This window comes from Dasypus novemcinctus, chromosome 15 (assembly GCF_030445035.2).
Source record: "Dasypus novemcinctus isolate mDasNov1 chromosome 15, mDasNov1.1.hap2, whole genome shotgun sequence".
Lineage (NCBI taxonomy): Eukaryota > Metazoa > Chordata > Mammalia > Cingulata > Dasypodidae > Dasypus > Dasypus novemcinctus.
This window is the reverse complement of record NC_080687.1, coordinates 97,786,532-97,804,012: the sequence shown is the minus strand read 5'-3', so window position 1 is coordinate 97,804,012 and position 17,481 is coordinate 97,786,532. Positions and strand designations below refer to the sequence as shown.

The window sequence follows — 17,481 nt, the reverse complement described above, 5'->3', positions numbered from 1 at the left end:
AGGAGCCAAGGAAGTAGTTGGTGCTATAAGCTGTGGAGGTTCAAGCTGCCCACATTGCCCCAGGGACCAATGAAGCTTCTCCCACCTTTCTCCTTTGCCAGGGGTAGGGACAGAGCCAGAGCTGTGTGGAATAATCCAAGTCATGCAGGCCTAGACTGTAGTTGCCCAGAGAGACTGATGAAACTTCATGCCCCTTTCTCCCCAGCCTGGGATGGGGATGGAGCTACAGGTGTGAACAACAATCTATGCTATGTAGGTTCAAAATGACCACAGTTTCCTAGGTAGATTTCTGACTATGCAGTCTGTGTCAGCCAAATGTACCTGTAGTTACCTGATAGGCTGGTGCAGGGTCCACCAGACTCCCTAACCCTGCCAGAGGCGGGGCTGAATCCTAGGCTATGGCTGCAGGCTGATCTGGGTGAAAGAAGCTGGTCCCTACCATCACTATGATTTTTGGTCAGCCTGGCTTCCCTTCAGGCTGAGGGTTGAGTCAAATGGTGGCTACCAGCCTTTTTCTGACTTGGACAGCTTCAAACTGTAGCTGTTCTTAGGGTTATACTTTAACCAGCTGACTTTACTAATCAGTAGTTGAAATCAGTGGCCAACTGTCTCCTCCTCTGCTGTTTTTGGGAAATGGAGCTTCCTATTCCAGCCACAGAATAGCTCCTGGGGTGGCTGTGCCATCAGTGTAGGATGATCACTAGCCTCTGTGGCTTGGTTGGTAATTTCCCGGAGAGGCTGGTGCAGGTTCCTGCAGCTTCCTCCCTGCTGGAGGTAGGGTTGGGGCTTAGGCTAGAGCTGCAATCTGACCTGGATGGAAAGAAGCCAGTCCTCACCAGTACTGTGATTCTCAGTCTACCTCACTTCCCCTTGTGCCAGGCGCAGAGTTTAGATGGCAGCTCCTGGCCTCTTTCTGATTTGGACAGGCTCAAACTTTAGCTATTCTCAGGATTATACTTTTTTGTTTTTTAAGTATTTTTTTTATTAATTCATTTTTAAAAATATTACATTAAAAAAATATGAGGTCCCCATGCACCCCCCACCCCCCCCACCCCACCACTCCCCCCACAGCAACACTCTCCCCCATCATCATGACACATCCATTGCATTTGGTGAATACATCTCTGAGCATCGCTGCACCTCATGGTCAATGGTCCACATCATAGCCTACCCTTTCCTACGTTCCATCCAGTGGGCCATGGAAGGACCTACAATGCCTGGTAACTGTCCCTGCAGCACCCCCCCCCCCAGGACAACTCCTTTAACCCACTGAGTTTACTCATCAGTAGCTGAAGTTGGTGCCTAACCATCTCTTCCTCCCCTGTCTTTCGGAAGTGGAGTTTCCAATTCCACTGTGGAACAGTTCCAGAGGCAGCTTGTTCCTCCAGTGGAGGATGACACTGGCCTCTGGGGTGTGCAGAGTGCTCTACTTACAAGTCTTCTCTGAGATGGGCAGCTTCTTCTTCCATTCCATCTGGGATGTGTCAGGATGCTCTTCTGGTCTCTTGGAGCCCCCAAACAGGTGCTCTAGATAGCTCTGGGTGATTATTAACTGCCCTGTAGCATGAGCTGACTCGAGTAGCTCCTTACTCTTCCACCATCTTGCTGGTTGTACCTATGGTTTAATTTTTAATATTTATATTAATACAATATGTGCACCTCATTTAAAAAAAATCAAATTCTGATATATTAAAGGCTTATAATGAAATGAGCATTTTCCTGCCCTATCCCAGGGACAGCCACTTTCCATTTTCAGTGGTTTCTTGTTGTATTTATTCCCATCTTTGAGATTTTGTTTCTATTTATTTTTAAAAGATTTTTCAAAAATTTCCACTTATCTAAGTAATACTTGATCATAGTTCAAAAAGTTAAGTAGCATAATATCACGTGTCAATTTTAAAAACTTACCCAAGACAACATCATGTGTTTTGCAAAGATAAATATATAGCTTAAGAACAACAACAACAAAATGAAAAGGAAGGGGAAAAACAAAGGAGATGGGAATAAGAAGGGAAAAATATACACAAGACAGACATAGTGCTCAGAATGATATTGATAACATACTAAGGACTGGGAAGTATAAATAACTTACCTCTTAGCTCCTGAGATCCAATTTTTCAAAAAAGGAAGAAAAAATTTATTCTTCTGAGTAAATACTGGCAATATATAAGAAAATATTATCATGACTGAAGGGGACTGATCTCAGCAATATAAGGTTGGTTTAATATTGGGAAAATCAACCAATGCAGTTCACCATATTAACCATGTAAAAGGGAAAAATATAGGATCATCCTAATAAATGCAAATAAAATATCAACAAAATGCAATACCTACTTATGATTAAAAAAAAAACTCTCAGCAAACTAAAAATAAAAGGAACTTTATATATTCTGACAAAGGGCATCTTAAAAAATCCTACAGCTAACATGATACTTAGTGGTGAAATACTGAACTGAATGCTCTACCCTAAGATCAAGAAAAGCAATGATACTCCAGCACTTTTTAGTCATCATTTGGCTGGAGGTTCTAGTTTGTGCAACATAAAGCAAGAAAAAAATTTTAAGTTATGCAAATTAGGGGAGTGGATGGGACTCAAGCAGTTGAGTGCCTGCTTCACAAATGGGAGGTCCAGGGTTCGGTTCCCAGTGACTCCTAAAAACAAAAACAAAAACAAAAACAAAAACAAAAACAAACAACAAGCAAACAAAATGAAAACACCAACTTGGGGAGCCAATTTGACTCAGTGTCTGAACACCAATTTCCCACATAGATTCAATCCCTGGCCCTTGTAACAACAATAAAAAAAGTTATGTAAATTTGAAAGGAAGAAGTAAAACTATATTCACATGTAATCCTAAGGAATCCACAATTTTTTTTAAAGCTACTAGAGGGAAGTGGATGTGGCTCAAGTGATAGAGCTTCTGCCTACCATATGGGAGGGTCTGGGTTTGATCCCTGGGGCCTCCTGGTGAAAAAGAAGAGAAAGTGTGCTTGTGTGGCAAGCCAGTGCCTGTGTGGTGAACTGAGCGCCCATGTGGTGAGCCGAGTGCCCATGTGGGTGCCCATGTGGCAAGCCAAGTGCCCGCATGGTGAGCTGAGTGCCTGCGTGAGTGCCCGCATGGCAAGCCAAATGCCGGTGTTAATTCCTGCATGGTGAGCCAGTGCCTGTGCAGTGAGCTGCGTGCCCACGTGAGTGCCTGTGCATCAAGCCAAGTGCCCGTGTGGTGAGCCAAGTGCCTGTGTGAGTGCTTGTGTGGTGAACCAGTGCCCACGTGGCAAGCCACTGACCACATGGCGAGCCAAGTGCCCATACAGAAAACTGAGTGACCACGCAGTGAGCCAGTGCCTGCGCAAGTGAGTCACACAGGAAATTGGTGACGCAACAAAAAGAGAGATGAAGGGGAGAGTCAAGGTGAAGCACAGCAGAGACCAGGAACTGAGGTGGCACAATTGACTGGGAACCTCTCTCCACATCAGAGGTTCCCAGGATCGAATCCTGGTGAATCCTAGAGGAGAAAGACGAGAAGAGAAGACAAAAAGAGAAATAGGTACAGAAGATCACACAGCAAATGGACAGACAGCAAAAACAGCAGGGTGGGGGTGGGGAAGCTACTAGAACAAATAAGTAGCAAGGTCATAAGATTGAAGATCAATATAAAAATGTTATATTTCTATATATTAGCAATGAGTGATCAGAAGTTGAATTTAAAAACAAGATCATTGATAGTTGGAAAATTGTGTATTAAGATTTTTCCTGGGAAGTGGATGTGCCTCAACTGATAGAGCATCTGCCTACCATAAGGAGGGTCCAGGGTTCTATATCCAGGGCCTCCTGATCCGTGTAGTGAGCTGGCCCATGTGCAGTGCTGACATGCGCAAGGAATGCCATGCCACACAGGGGCGCCACCACATAAGGGAGCCCCAGCATGCAAGGAGTGCGCCCTGCAAGGAGAGCTGCCCCATGTGAAAAAAGCGCAGCCCACCCAGCAGTGGTGCTGCACACACGGAGAGCTGACACAGCAAGATAATGCAACAGAATAGACAGTTTCCCAGTGCCACCTGATAATACGAGCAGATGCAGAAGAACACACATGGAATGGACACAGCAGAAAACGGGGGGGGGGGGGAGGGGGAGGAGAGAGATATAAATAAAATAAATATTTTATATATATATATAATGTTCTAGCTTTGGGTTTATGTCAAAACCAGAATATATGTTTAGGGGGGAAAATGTCATTAATTTCCCTATTCAGTTAAGTGGCTTTGTTAGAACTTCCAACAAGGAACTTGACTTCTGGGTTGGTTCTCATGATAAGCAACACCTTCCCCTCTGATTTCTGGTCATTCCCCCTAACCCTTCAGCTCATTCTCTGTTATTTATATACAGAAAGGTCATTTGCAGTTCTCCCTGAATGGATGCCAAGGCTACCGAAACTTGCTGTGGAAAGTCATCAAACGTGAGTATAAAGCCAGAGAAAGCACTGCCAATGGCAAACGGCCTCACGCTCTTGGCCTCCCCGTATCTAACTGGGCCCCACACCATTACACACGGTGCAGCTTCCTGCACACGTGCTCAACACAGCCTCCAGTTACCAATCCAAGCCCACCCCACCCCACCAGCCTAGTTTACCCCTCTCTCCATAAACTCCTTATCCCATCCTCAGCCACTTAAGTGCCTAAGGCAGACTCAGGATGACAACTTTATTGCCTTCATATTCCAGTCCTCTACACCAGAACAAGGCTGAAGCCACTCCAGGTTACCAAGAGATACTGGTTAGTTGACTTAAGAGTATCCTGGAAGGTTTGCTCTCTTCCCAAATGGGATGAAAGAGAGAATGTGAAAATAACCAGATCATAAATGAGAAACATATTTAAGTTCTGCATAATCGTTATTGCCAGCCTTGCCAAGGCACAACTTCCTTTTCTTTTTCCTGCTCTTTGTGACTTCCTTTTCCCACCAGACCCAGCTAATCCAACCTCCCTTTTTAAAATCGTGAACACGCATCTAGTCAAAGATGGTGACTTGCCCTAGAAGGAAGACAAAAAGGATGGGGAAAAACACCTTGAATTAATTAACATAACACAAAACATACTTAAGAGACGGACTCAAGGTATTTTCCCAGAGGGTTTGTGTTTCCCCCAATCTCCTGAAGTCAGGTACACAGGTATATCTCTTTTTGAGACTCTATGAGAGGGAAAGCTCAAGGACATTTCAAGCAGGTGCTTAAACAAGGGGGGGAGGGGGGCGGTGACTGAACTTACTGAAGGATTGAAACCTTACTTGGAACTGAAATATCCTTCTCTGGGATGACACTAGGATTCTCCACATAATAAAATGATGGCAAACAGTCAAACTTTGGGAAAATCCCATGAAGTTTATGGGCAAATGGAAACATTCCAGATGCGTTTCAATTTTGCTAAGCATAAGGAACTGCATTACAAGAATAGAATATAAATTGTGCCTAAATGATGGAGTACCTTCAGCAATCAGTGAAAACCCAGTGCTCTCTCCACTGAATGGGCAGGACACTGAAATTCTCCTTCCCAAAGTCCATTCCTTATCATCAGATCCCCTCTCTTTCTCTTCCTTCCATAAGCCCTCAGGGACTGCTGGCTGTGTGCTAGCGACTGTGCATGACCCTACTCAGAGGGGAAGCCCTAAATGTCTGTGCTTGTGTCAAACAATGGGAGAAAAGCAAAGAACAGGAAAAATAAAGAGATCAATAAAGAGAATAAAAATCCCCTGGGAAAATCTAGAACTGACTGCAGAGAAATAACTCACCTTTGCTGATGGGAAAATGAGAGGAAGTTCAACATTAAGACAATCTTGGACAAATATCAAGAGAATGTGACACTGAAATATTCTTTCCTAACCACTGAGATGTCCAACCTTAGTAGAAGTTCTTAATAACTATTGGAATTGACTAGTGCTCCACGGCATCAACAAAAAGCACTCAAGTATAGAGTTACTTGGATTAAATGATGGATGAAGACTAGACCAGGGCAAAATTTGACCTGGGGTCAGTCAGTACTTAGTCCAGGATATACCCACCCCTGTTCCTTCCATTCCCCATCTGCATTCCTGGTAGGAGGCAAAATGCATCATCATGGACACATGTGCTCTCTACCCCTGCTGAGACTAGCTGTTCAGAAAAGGATTGGTCTATTCGGGTCCCACTAGGTTTTAAATATGACAAGGCTTAGTACATCACCACTAGTCCACATCATGCAGAGGCAATATGATATAGTGGAAAAGCAGGGCCCAGCCATTTACCACCTAAGTCACCCAGGCCAGCACGTGCCCTTCTGGCAGCTCCAGGTCCTGCACCTGTAGATTGTGCCTCATAACGCCCACCTTTCCCTAATACCTTATCTGGATCCTGAACTCCTGAGGGCAGGACCTTGGCTTAGTTCACTGCTAGTTCTTTGGGTGCCATGGTATATACTCAGTAAGTATGTGCTGAATGAAAGGGGTAACAATGACATGTGTCAAACACCTCACACCCTGTCAGGTTGCAATAAGGCCTCAATACGTGGCAGGTTTCACAATCAGGAAGACCTGCATTTCAGCGGAAGACACTGGAGATCCTGGATGATCCTCCAATTGTACACTGAGATGGAGTGGACACACTGTTTCCCCCAGAGGCTCTGAGCCCTGCTGGGACTCCTGATGTCATGCTCATCAGTGGGCATCTGTCTGGTGAGGTCAAAAGCATGTCTGCAGCAGGATACTACCTTGGTGTGGAAACATCCCCCATAGACTTATGAGTTGCAAGGGAGGATTAAAAAAGCAGTAATTACCCAGTGGGGAAATCGGGCCACACCTTGGCCAGGTGAAGGAATTACTACCACCAGGGAGGGGTAGATGGGTGTGGCAGGCCTCCAGCTGAGGCACCCCGGGGCAGTTTTCCAACCAAGAGTGCAGAACCCCAATCTAATTATGAATCATCAGGAAACCTCAGACGAACATAAAATGAGGAACATTCTATTGAAAAGGGGTGGGGGAGAGCAGGGACTGTGTCCTTCAAAATTTCAAGGTCACAAAAGTTAAAGTTTGTAGTATGTTCCAGATCAAAGGAGGCTGTGTTATAGACCAGCGATATTGACTAGACTCAGACTCTGAATAAAGTTCCAATTGAGAGCTTTATTAGCCATGTGGCAACTGCCTTGTCCTACACAGAGGGGAGAGCAGCCAGCCCTGAGTTGCAGGGGGAGTTGGCTTATATAGGCTTTTAGATTCAGGGCAGGGGGCAATAGCTCAGCAAGCAAGCACGTACTGAAGCAGATGTTTGCGGTTAATCAAGCACTGGGAATTCTATCAGGGGAGATAAGTGGTTGGGGAATTTTTATTATTTATAAGGGTCTGAGTCAGGTTGGTCTAGGGGCTGAGGACACTTTCTACAGGAGGCCTTGAGATAAGGTTTTACAGTCGAGCAAGCTTGTTACGGAAGCAAGATATAGGTGGTTAGGGAGCTGTGGGATTTTTCTCTCAGGTGGGGGTGGTCACAGGCTCCTACTTCTCCACATTCCCTACTTCTTTTTTGGGGAGATTCAAATCTTTGAATCTGAGTACTCTCCAGTGTCCTGCATAGGTAAGCTTTGGTATGGGTGTTTAGGATTAAGAGCTTAATGGTTTGCACTCTCTCTCGGATAAATCGAACTAAATGATTATGAGTGGGCCGCAGGTTAACAGCAATAATAGGAGGAGTAAGGGGCCTGAAAGGGCAGTGATAAGGGTTGTAAGCTTACTAATTTTTGGTGGCTGACTGAGCCTTTTCTCGTTTTTTCAATCATTTCCAGACTAAGTTTAACCTTTTTTTAATGATGCTGGCGTGGTTAGCATAAAAGCAATATGGGGAAGCGGACTTGGCCCAGTGGTTAGGGCGTCCGTCTACCACATGGGAGGTCTGCGGTTCAAACCCCGGGCCTCCTTGACCCACGTGGAGCTGGTCCATGCGCAGTGCTGATGCATGCAAGGAGTGCCCTGCCACGCAGGGGTGTCCCCCATGTAGGGGAGCCCCATGTGCAAGGAGTATGCCCCGTAAGGAGAGCTGCCCAGCATGAAAGTGCAGCCTGCCCAGGAATGGCGCCACCCACACTTCCCGTGCTGCTGACGATAACAGAAGTGGACAAAGAAACAAGACGCAGCAAATAGACACAGAGAACAGACAACGGGGGGGAGGGGGGAGGATTAAATAAATAAATAAATATTAAAAAAAAAAAAAGCAATACATTTCTCCTAAAGCTAAAAAGAGGAATAATAAATCCAGTCCCCGCTGGTTCTGGAGGACTACCTCGGCTAAGGAATTAAGTGCCTCTTTTAAATGTGAAATTTGATATTCAAGGTCTTTGAGGTCCTGGGTAACTAGGGCTGACAATTGGCTGACATCAGAGTGAATTTTTTATGAGAGCTGCTGATCTTAAGGCAGTTGACTCAGCAATGCTCAGCCCAATTAGAAGGGGAACTAGGATTAGGGCCCTCTTGTACCAGTGGTGTTCAAGACTCGATGTTTCAAGATATTTTCTTTCAGTTTTTTGAGAGAAGTAATGTATGGGCCACTATGCCTCAGTTTTTAATATTTCCCCCTTTTTGTTTTAGTCAAGGCGACCGTGCCTGTCTTAGGTTGCCCTTCTTTGAGAGTCTTACCCGTCATTGACTACCAGCCAACTCTTTGACTTGGGGAAGTTACTGAAGTGCTTTTGCTAGCACCAGATCACTTACATGTTCCATAGCTGTTACTCTTTGCAATTTTCTCCAAAAACACTGTCTGGCACAGGTGAAAATTATGAGCAACAGAACAAACATGATCAGCCCTATTTTCAAAGCTGACAGGAAATGCCATGACCTCCACTAATCGCCTGGGTTAAACCCTGCAATATGTGAAATTATATCTGAGAAAATATTCTTACCATTGGCTACATGAATTTGATTTTGAGACTTTTAAAATATTTTTCTTTGTAATTCCACTATTTTCAGAGAGATACTACTTTTATGGCCTAACAAATGATTCTCAACTTTTTTTATACTGTATCTGATGAATTACATGCAGATAGTTACACAGAAATTTTCATTTTAATTACTTTAATCTTTTTAACAAGTTTACTATACAATTGATCTTCAATATGCAAAACAGTCAATTTTAATCCATTAACTCAATTATTTAACTGTTTATTAATGTGATCTTGGCTATGCTATAAATCACTAGCATTTTATGCTAATCATGCCATGTATGGTTGAGTCTGTACTTTAACGTAAAGTTACCATAGCAGTAGCAGCAGCTGTAATGATTCTAATCAGTCTCAAAATGCTTATAGTAAGCAGTCCAATGAAGCATTTAGTCTATTTTAAGAATTCCTGTACCATATGTAGCAATGACTGACTTTTAGGAAATGACTGCCAAATTTGCATTATTCTCACAGGTATTTAGATGCCTTTTCTTTTTTTGGCTATCGTTACTGTTTTTCCATCCTGCAACACACTTGCTGGTAGACATGTATACAAGGCACCATTTTCATAAAACAATGAGTTATTCTTTTTTTTTTTTTTTTAAGTAAGAGTAACGTTTACTGAGCGATACAGGACTGAGTACTATGAAGGGTTTACAAGGATGGACTGCACCCCACCCCCGCCCCGGCCACCCCGACACCAGAAACTACAGTACTTAGGAGTTACACACAACGGCCATTACTGGTGGATATCTATCTGTTCATAACAAACCAACCATAGCATATTTATACTGTATCACATCGAGTGATTATAGAAATCCATATATATATATTGCTCGTATAAAATCTTTTTTTTTGGTAAAAAATATTAAAAAAAAAAAAAAAAAAACGTATAAAAAAACATGTGCATTTGAAAGCAGTGCCAGGTCAGCCAGTCTGTAAACATTCGAGTGAGTATGTGCTTTGGAAGGGCGCCCGCGCCTCAGTGCCCACAGCAAACTCCAGCAGGGTCGGCGAAGGGGCGTCCCGGGACCGCGGCCTCCCCGGCAGGGCAGGGCAGGGCTGGGCCGAGCTGGGCCCCGCGGCACGCCCCCTCTCCAGCCCGGCATCGGGGTCGGGGCTGCGGGCTGGGGGCAGGCCTGTCGCAGTTTCGCACCGCGGCCCCTCCCCAGCTGCGTTTTGGTTCCAAGGCCTGGCTCTTCCCGGTGGCCAGGGGGTCCTGTGGGTGGGTGCCCGGCCGGGAGGCAGGAGGAGAGCCCGCGGCGGCCTGGCGGGGTGCCCCGTCCTGCTCCCTCGAGCGGGCCAGCACCCTCCCCCCCCCCGCAGGTCGACTTTGGTCTCAGCGCTCGTCCCGCTGGGCCATCCTCCGCGGGCCCCTGGCGCGGCTGATCTGAGTTCCACTCACACACAAAGCCCGCCGACGCGGGGCCGAGGCTCGCTGTACAGTGTTTCACGGATCGAGGCGGGGCCCTCCGGACCTCTCCTCCTCCCTCTTCACACGTCCTCCTCCTCCTCCGCCTCCTCCTCCCGGCCCATGGTCACTCCTTCTCTAGCTGTTCCAGCAGCGGGTTCCCTTCTGACTCGGGGGTCTTGACGCTGTCGGTCCGGACGATGCAGGGGGGACGATGCCGGCTCAGCATCAGGATGAGCTGCCGCCGCTCCTGCTTCAGCTCCTCGATCTGCGTGTTCAGCTCCGCGTCCTGAGCTCCAGCCGCTCAGATTCCCGCTGCAGAAACTCGGTCCGCTCCTTCTTCCGGTTCCGGCGCCGCGCAGCTGCGACTTTGTTCTTCTTCCGGCGCCGTTTCCTTCGCTCCTCTCCCTCGTCTAGCTTGCTCCTGTGAACCGTCTGTCCTCACTCCTCACCCAGATATCCTCACTCCTTCAAAGACCTGGACAGGTCTCTGCTGTACCAGGGGTTTCAGTCAACGGCTGCGAGTCAGAACCACCTGCTGGCCCCACCCAGCCCAAATGACTCAGACTCTCCGGGCAGCATGTCCGTATATTGTAAATGTCCCCAGGCCAGGGTGGAAAACCGCCGTTCCTCCCATACAGTTCCTCCAGTGTCCTACAAAATCTGCCAGGCTCCTCTCTTCGTTTCTGGATGACCACTCACTTTTCACGGGTTGGGGTCTCCTGCCCAGTTTCACCTCCAGGAAGTGCCAGGGCGCGATCATGGCCCCGCTGTTGCGGATGTCGGCGTGTTTCAGGCTGAGCCGAGCCCTGGCAGAGAGCCCGCAGTCACGGAAGGGTCCCGGATCTGCCCAGGCATCAGAGCAGGAGGGGCGGCAGCCCAGCCGTGCAGAAGCCGCGGGCGGAGGCGGCGCCCCCGCGGCCGGGCCCGGCTGCAGGCGCCGTGCCCACTCGGCGCCACTGCCGCCCGGCCGCGGAGCTCCGCCCGGTGCCCAGGCCCGTCCCGGCCCCGGAGCCGCCGCTGCAGCGGCCTCCGAGCGTCCCTCCCGCAGGCTGTGGCGGGCGGCGGGGAGTTATTCTTAATAGTTACTTTACGAGTCATGAAAACACATGGATTTTTAACACAGGCTTTAAAATGATATGTTTAAGGGTTAAATACTGTGTTTTATTTTTATTTTTTAGCCATTCATACGGAGGGGCAATTCCAAGAAATATTTTCCACAAACTCTTCTGCACGTTATGATTATGAGTGCTATTAGTTCAAGGGGCCAGTATTTACCTTTCTTTGCAATGTCAACAGTTCCTGCTACAATAGCGTAAGGAGAGAGCACACAGGTCCAAAGCCCACAGGCAGACACAAGCTGCAGGCTCACAGTTTCAGAAATCTGCAAAGCCAAGGTGATGCATGGCAGCAAGTGCCACAGGTTATCTGAGGGCTCATTCTTCTCAAGAGCAGGAGGGACTCGATGTTAGTTATTGGCGTTGGCGAGTAACAGGCAGCTAGAACTGCCGGGCTAGACACCACAAGGTTCGGTACTCATGATGCCTGTTTTTTCAGTGGAGCCACTCTGCCTTTTTCCAGGTTTCAGCGGTAGGGCCCTGGATCTTTACAAAGTCATCTCGTTAACAGTTTTAAAAGGGATGTTAGTGGGGTGGGCAGAGACATGACAGACAGTCACCTGTTACCACTAGCAGGCATCCCGGATGTTCCTGCATAGATTTTAGGGTGATTTATAACAGTTTACTATTCTGTCTTGCTTTTAGTACCTGCAATCCACCCCTGGATAGGGATGGCAGTTTTTGGAGTGACCAGGCACTATTGGATTAAATCTTTTATTTTTAGCAGTACCTTTTATGCTGCACATAATTGCTTTTTTTATATTGTACTTTTGGCTTCTTTCTCGAATTGTGATTAAAACCCAAGGGGAACTTGTTTGGAATTTTGCCTTTGCCACAAACTCCACTCAAACCAAATATCAGTGCTTGCTACATTTAATTTATAGGCTAAGTTAATGTCCACAATTTCCTTTCTTTCTATCATTTAAAGCAGCTTGCTGGAGGTTTTCCCACTTTTATGAAGAATTTTTTCCAATTAATACACACAACGGCTTCAATATTTGAGCTAAATGAGGGATGAAAGATTTTTAGTATTTTAATAATATTACAAATTTATTAACATGAGAAAACATTGTACTTTATCAATTACAGCAGAAAGTATAGTTTTATTTTACTCAACTAAACAACACTTAAGAATTTGATAGAGCAGCAGAGACTTTGCAGTTTGTTTTAATTGTTTGCGTAGTTCAGGCTCTTAAGATACTATTGTCTCTGATGTTTCCTTTAATTTTGAAAAAAGGATTACTGGTTAGTATCATCATCAGTAGGGTTTTAGCCACAGATTTTTTCTACACAGCCAGATTATTATTACCATGCCAGGAGAGATGGTTGGGCTATGCACATAACCCCGAAAAGCGCTGCAAAAGTCCACTGTTGGCTTTTTCACAGATAGAGGAATTCAGGCTGGCCTGACTTGTTTAAGAAGACATTAAAGAAAGTTTTAGCAAATTTTAAAACAAAGTGATAGCGATACAGCTGGATATTAACTTTTTTGCAACAGACTAGAAATATTTGGACTGCTGCATACTACAGTGTTATTTTAATTTATGATAAGAGGTTGTTTCTGTGACACATACTTTTTTATAATAATTAAAACCATAATTAACCACATTGTACTGCTGTTTAGTATTATGCTGAAATATTGGTAAATTTATACACTCTTAAGTATTCATTTGAACCTTTTACTTATACAACTTTAACAGAGGGTTAAAGAAAAAAACCTGTTAATTTTATAACACTTTTAAACACTTTCTATTTGACTTATAACATATTAAATGAACTCAACTATTACTTTAATTTTTCTTTTAAGGTAAAAGAATAAATCTCTTGCAATTAGTTTGAAATAAAAAGCTATTTTTCAGGATTTGATTTTGAGAAAGAAGGTTTGAACATTATGTTCTTTTAAAAGAGATAAGACCTTTTTTTTTTCTTCAAACACTGAGGAAATGATGAGGTTAAAGCACAAGAAGCTATTTTGATAAAACAGATTTTCTTTGTATACTGATTATTCAGAAAACTTTTACCAAAACAGACTAATCACTTGAGAGATTTTGAGAAAGAACAAAATTTCCAACCTTGCATCAGTATACTACCCGATACTAAACCTTTCAAAACTTTACAGACAGACCCACCAAATCTCACACAACCTTAATCACAAAAATTTCCCCTTCACAAACCTACACTTTCTGCATTCACCCAGGCTTCATTCCCCACTCTACTGTTCTCAATAATCAATCTTTTTATCTCAGGACAAAATTTTCTCCTATTTCCTTAACAATAAAAACACATTCCATACATCTCACATACATAAGTTACCAGGCAAACTTCTTATAACCTATAATTACCATCAACATTAAACTTTTCTTCACTTTAAACTCAGTAACATGCAATACCAGAAACAGTCTCCCTGAAGCAAGTTGTCAGGGGAGGCTGGCCGCCGCCAAGCCCTCCTGTTATAAAATTACTTTTTATTATTATTATCAATTCAGTTTTTGTTTAATAGTGACTTTCTGGATTTAGCCATTTAAACATTTTAATTTAAACAATGCTTCGTTAAACTTTTTATAATCATTTATAACTATATAGACTATAATTATACTGCATTTGTTGTAGAATTTGAGAGAGGTTCAATTATTCGTGTATAGAAAGGCCAGGACTCAGGAATGATTTTGAGAAGGAAAAATGGTTTATTGACAGCTGGCCGGACTCAGGTGCTTTCTGTTTCAAACCCCAGCCCTGAACAAGATTTTTAAGTTCTTTTTATACAGGGTGGGGAGTCAAATGGTGCTTTTAATTAAAGAAAACTATTTTCTTTGTTAGTTAATTCTTTGCCTGAGTACCAGGCAGGTGCTCACACTTCAGGTGAGCGTGAATCAGCATCTTGCCCACATTCCGTCTGGATGCAACTTTGATTACACATTCAGTCTTACATCTTTTCTGAACATTCAAAGCCCATATTACTTAACTGGATTTCTAGAGACTAGGCACACTTGGATATAGAATTAGATGATTTTGAATTTGTGCACAGGCTATATTATATTTTTTATTTGAGGCCAAGTCCAAGTTCCCTTAAGTTTTGGCATTACCACCACCAGAGTTTCCCTGGACTGACTGGTATGTATAGAGTTTGCGTTGCTAAATGGCCTCCTGGGACTGGAGTCATTGCCATGGTTACCAAGGGCAGGACTGCAGCCTTTCACCGTCCCACATCCACAAGTCAGGACAGACAGTCTAGGTTAAGGTTATCTCTGAAGAGACAAAGAGCCTCCCACCCATAGCCCACATCACTTTAAGACAAATTTTATTTTCACAGAACACATTTTCTTACTTAAAATTACCACAATATCTTCTACAATTCACCACATGTATTTAAGTTTCATGAGTTTATGAAAATTAGCCATCCTATTTTAGGGCAAAACACACCTTTTTGAAAAACTTATTAAATTTCAGTTAGCATTTCCACAAATTTTTGACTTTTTTTAATATTCATTTTTTTACATCCTTTATTTTATTCTGTGAGGAAAAATAAACTATTCATTTTAATTTAGTCAAGAACTATTTTTTAATGAAAAGACACAGTAATTTTATTAAGACTTACAATGTTTGTTATTGTAGAAATCCCATTAACATTCAAACTTATGTTTTAATATAAGTGCTTATTTAATATTTGGCCATTTGAATAGAGCTCTTTTTAAAAATCTTTATTTATTAATTTATATCACCATCCAGAGGTATCAAAATACACACTGACATTGAACAAACAGATAAATACAAAACAATTACAACACATTAGCAGAAGCAGACAGTTTACAATTGACTCATAATTCTTCACAAATTACACAGAACAGAAATACAAAAAGACAAACAATTAAGACAGACGAAGAGACAAACCAGACAGCCTGAACTGCAGTCAAGAGCGACGTCTTGCTCTGACTGGTGGGTGGATCTATTCGCTGCATCCAGCAGATCCATTTCCCCACAATCCACAGACTCTGCAGAGGTTTTCCAGAAAACAGACTCACTGAGGGACTTTGCGTTTGCTGATCCTGGGCCCAGGAACTCCTGACACTCTCTAGATAGAATTTAGGTGGAGACAAGTTCCAGGGCCAGGCGGCATCTGGGCAGAGGAACGTCTCTCTGAGGCCTTCCCCTAGACGCCGGTCCATCCCCAGAACGTACCCATCTCCCTGAGTCTGAGGAGATCAACCCCGCTGGAGTGGGGGATCTCATCGATCAGTCTCACTGGGGCCTCCAAATGTTATACATCAGCGATATCGACCGGACTCAGGCTCTGAATAAAGTTCCAATTGAGAGCTTTATTAGCTGCGCAGTGACTGCCTCATCGTACGCAGAGGGGAGAGCAGCCCAGGTTACGGGGGAAGTTTGCTTATATAGGCCTTTAGGCTCAGGGCAGGGGGCAATAGCTCAGCAAGCAAGCACGCACAGAAGCAGGTGTTTGCGGTTAATCAAGCACTGGGAATTCTATCAGGGGAGATAAACGGGGAGTTTTTGTTATTTATAAGGGTCTGAGTCAGTTTGGTCTAGGGCCTGATGACACTTTCTACAGGAGGAGGCCTTAAGATAAAGTTTTACAGTGCAGCAAGCTTGTTACAGAAGCGAGGCATATGCGGTTAGGGGGCTGTGGAATTTTCCTCTCAGGTGGGGGTGGTCACAGGCTCCTACTTCTCCACAGCTGTAGCTACACCCCCAATAAATGCAACACCAATCCCTAGACTAGATCCAGCACTGGAGGGGGCAAGGCTAAGAAGGGCCTTCCTTCCTCATGGAAGGAAGATTAGATGGAAGTATTTTATCAATGTAGATGTATGAAGGTAATATTGAAAGGTAGCTCTCTAAGATAAAATGCCTGTTAGTAAAAAACCCACACTGAAATGGTGAGGAGTAAAGGGCTGTGGTGTAAGAAGCATACCCTCTAATGGTTTAGAAAAAGAACTCTGTGTGTATGTGTTGTGGGTGTGGGAGGGAGGGGAAGAGAAGAGAGGGAAGGGGGAAGTAGAGATGGAGTAAATGGCAGTACAAATGGAGTGCGTGTTAATAATAGGCAAATGTGGGTGAAAGAATAAATGGATGGTGGGGAGCGGGGCATATGGGAATCCTGTACATTTTTATGTGACAGTTGCATAATCTAAGTCTCTTTTAAAAAAATAGAAAAAAAGAATATATGAATGTTCCTTGAAATGGCTTTTTTTTGGGGGGGGGCAATCTTTTATAAGTTTAGAATGATTTCCAAATAAAGTCCTTAAAAAATAAAATGTGCCCGTGCAGAATCAGCAGCAGCAGTGTCTGGAATGGAGAGCTTGATGAAGTGGGCCCAGGGCAGCCTGCACATGAAAGGCTTTCTGCTGTTCCATGATGGGGTGATGCAGCAACGTCTCCACCAAAAGGCGGGGTGCCCGGATTCTGTCTAAGACCACCCCCTAGCAATAACAGACCAGGAGAACAGTAACAGCTACCATTTATGGTGTGGCCTGTGTGGCAAGACCCTTCCTGCATCATCTCGTTCCATTTTTATAACAGCTGTTATTCTCACCCCAATTAACAGAAAATGAGGGCAATTAACTGGCCCATGGTAAACCCTTGAGCTGGGAATGACTGATACCCAAAGCAATTGCAAGTCACTCTGCTCGACAACTAACCCATACTCTCAGGGGACAAGGCTCTGACCTTTATTGCCCCCTTTTCTCCTATTTCTTTAGCACAGAGACTTACCAGTGTGAGACTGCACATGGACTGACACCTCAGGGTATGTAATTTGGCTTGTGCACAATCCCGCCTTGACATTGGCCACTCTAAGCCCATTCGACAAGAAGGGACTTAAAGAGTGTTCCTCACTCAAACCTCCCTCCCTATGACCAGGGTAAGTTCATCTTTTTAAGCCCCTCTAGGTTCATCCCTACTTTCATGTCAAAACTGCCTTCTCCACAGCCACTCAAATTTTACTTCATGTAACTTTCCCAAACCCCCCTTTCCCTGTTCTCAGATAGTTCT

The 17,481-nt window shown here is 44.3% G+C and overlaps 1 pseudogene; it reads right to left on the bottom strand.

The window, feature by feature from the left end:
* Nucleotides 1-1,099: 1,099 nt before the first annotated feature.
* On the bottom strand, nucleotides 1,100-11,458 carry LOC101415671 (jun dimerization protein 2-like; annotated as a pseudogene).
* Between the last annotated feature and the right edge of the window lie 6,023 nt (nucleotides 11,459-17,481).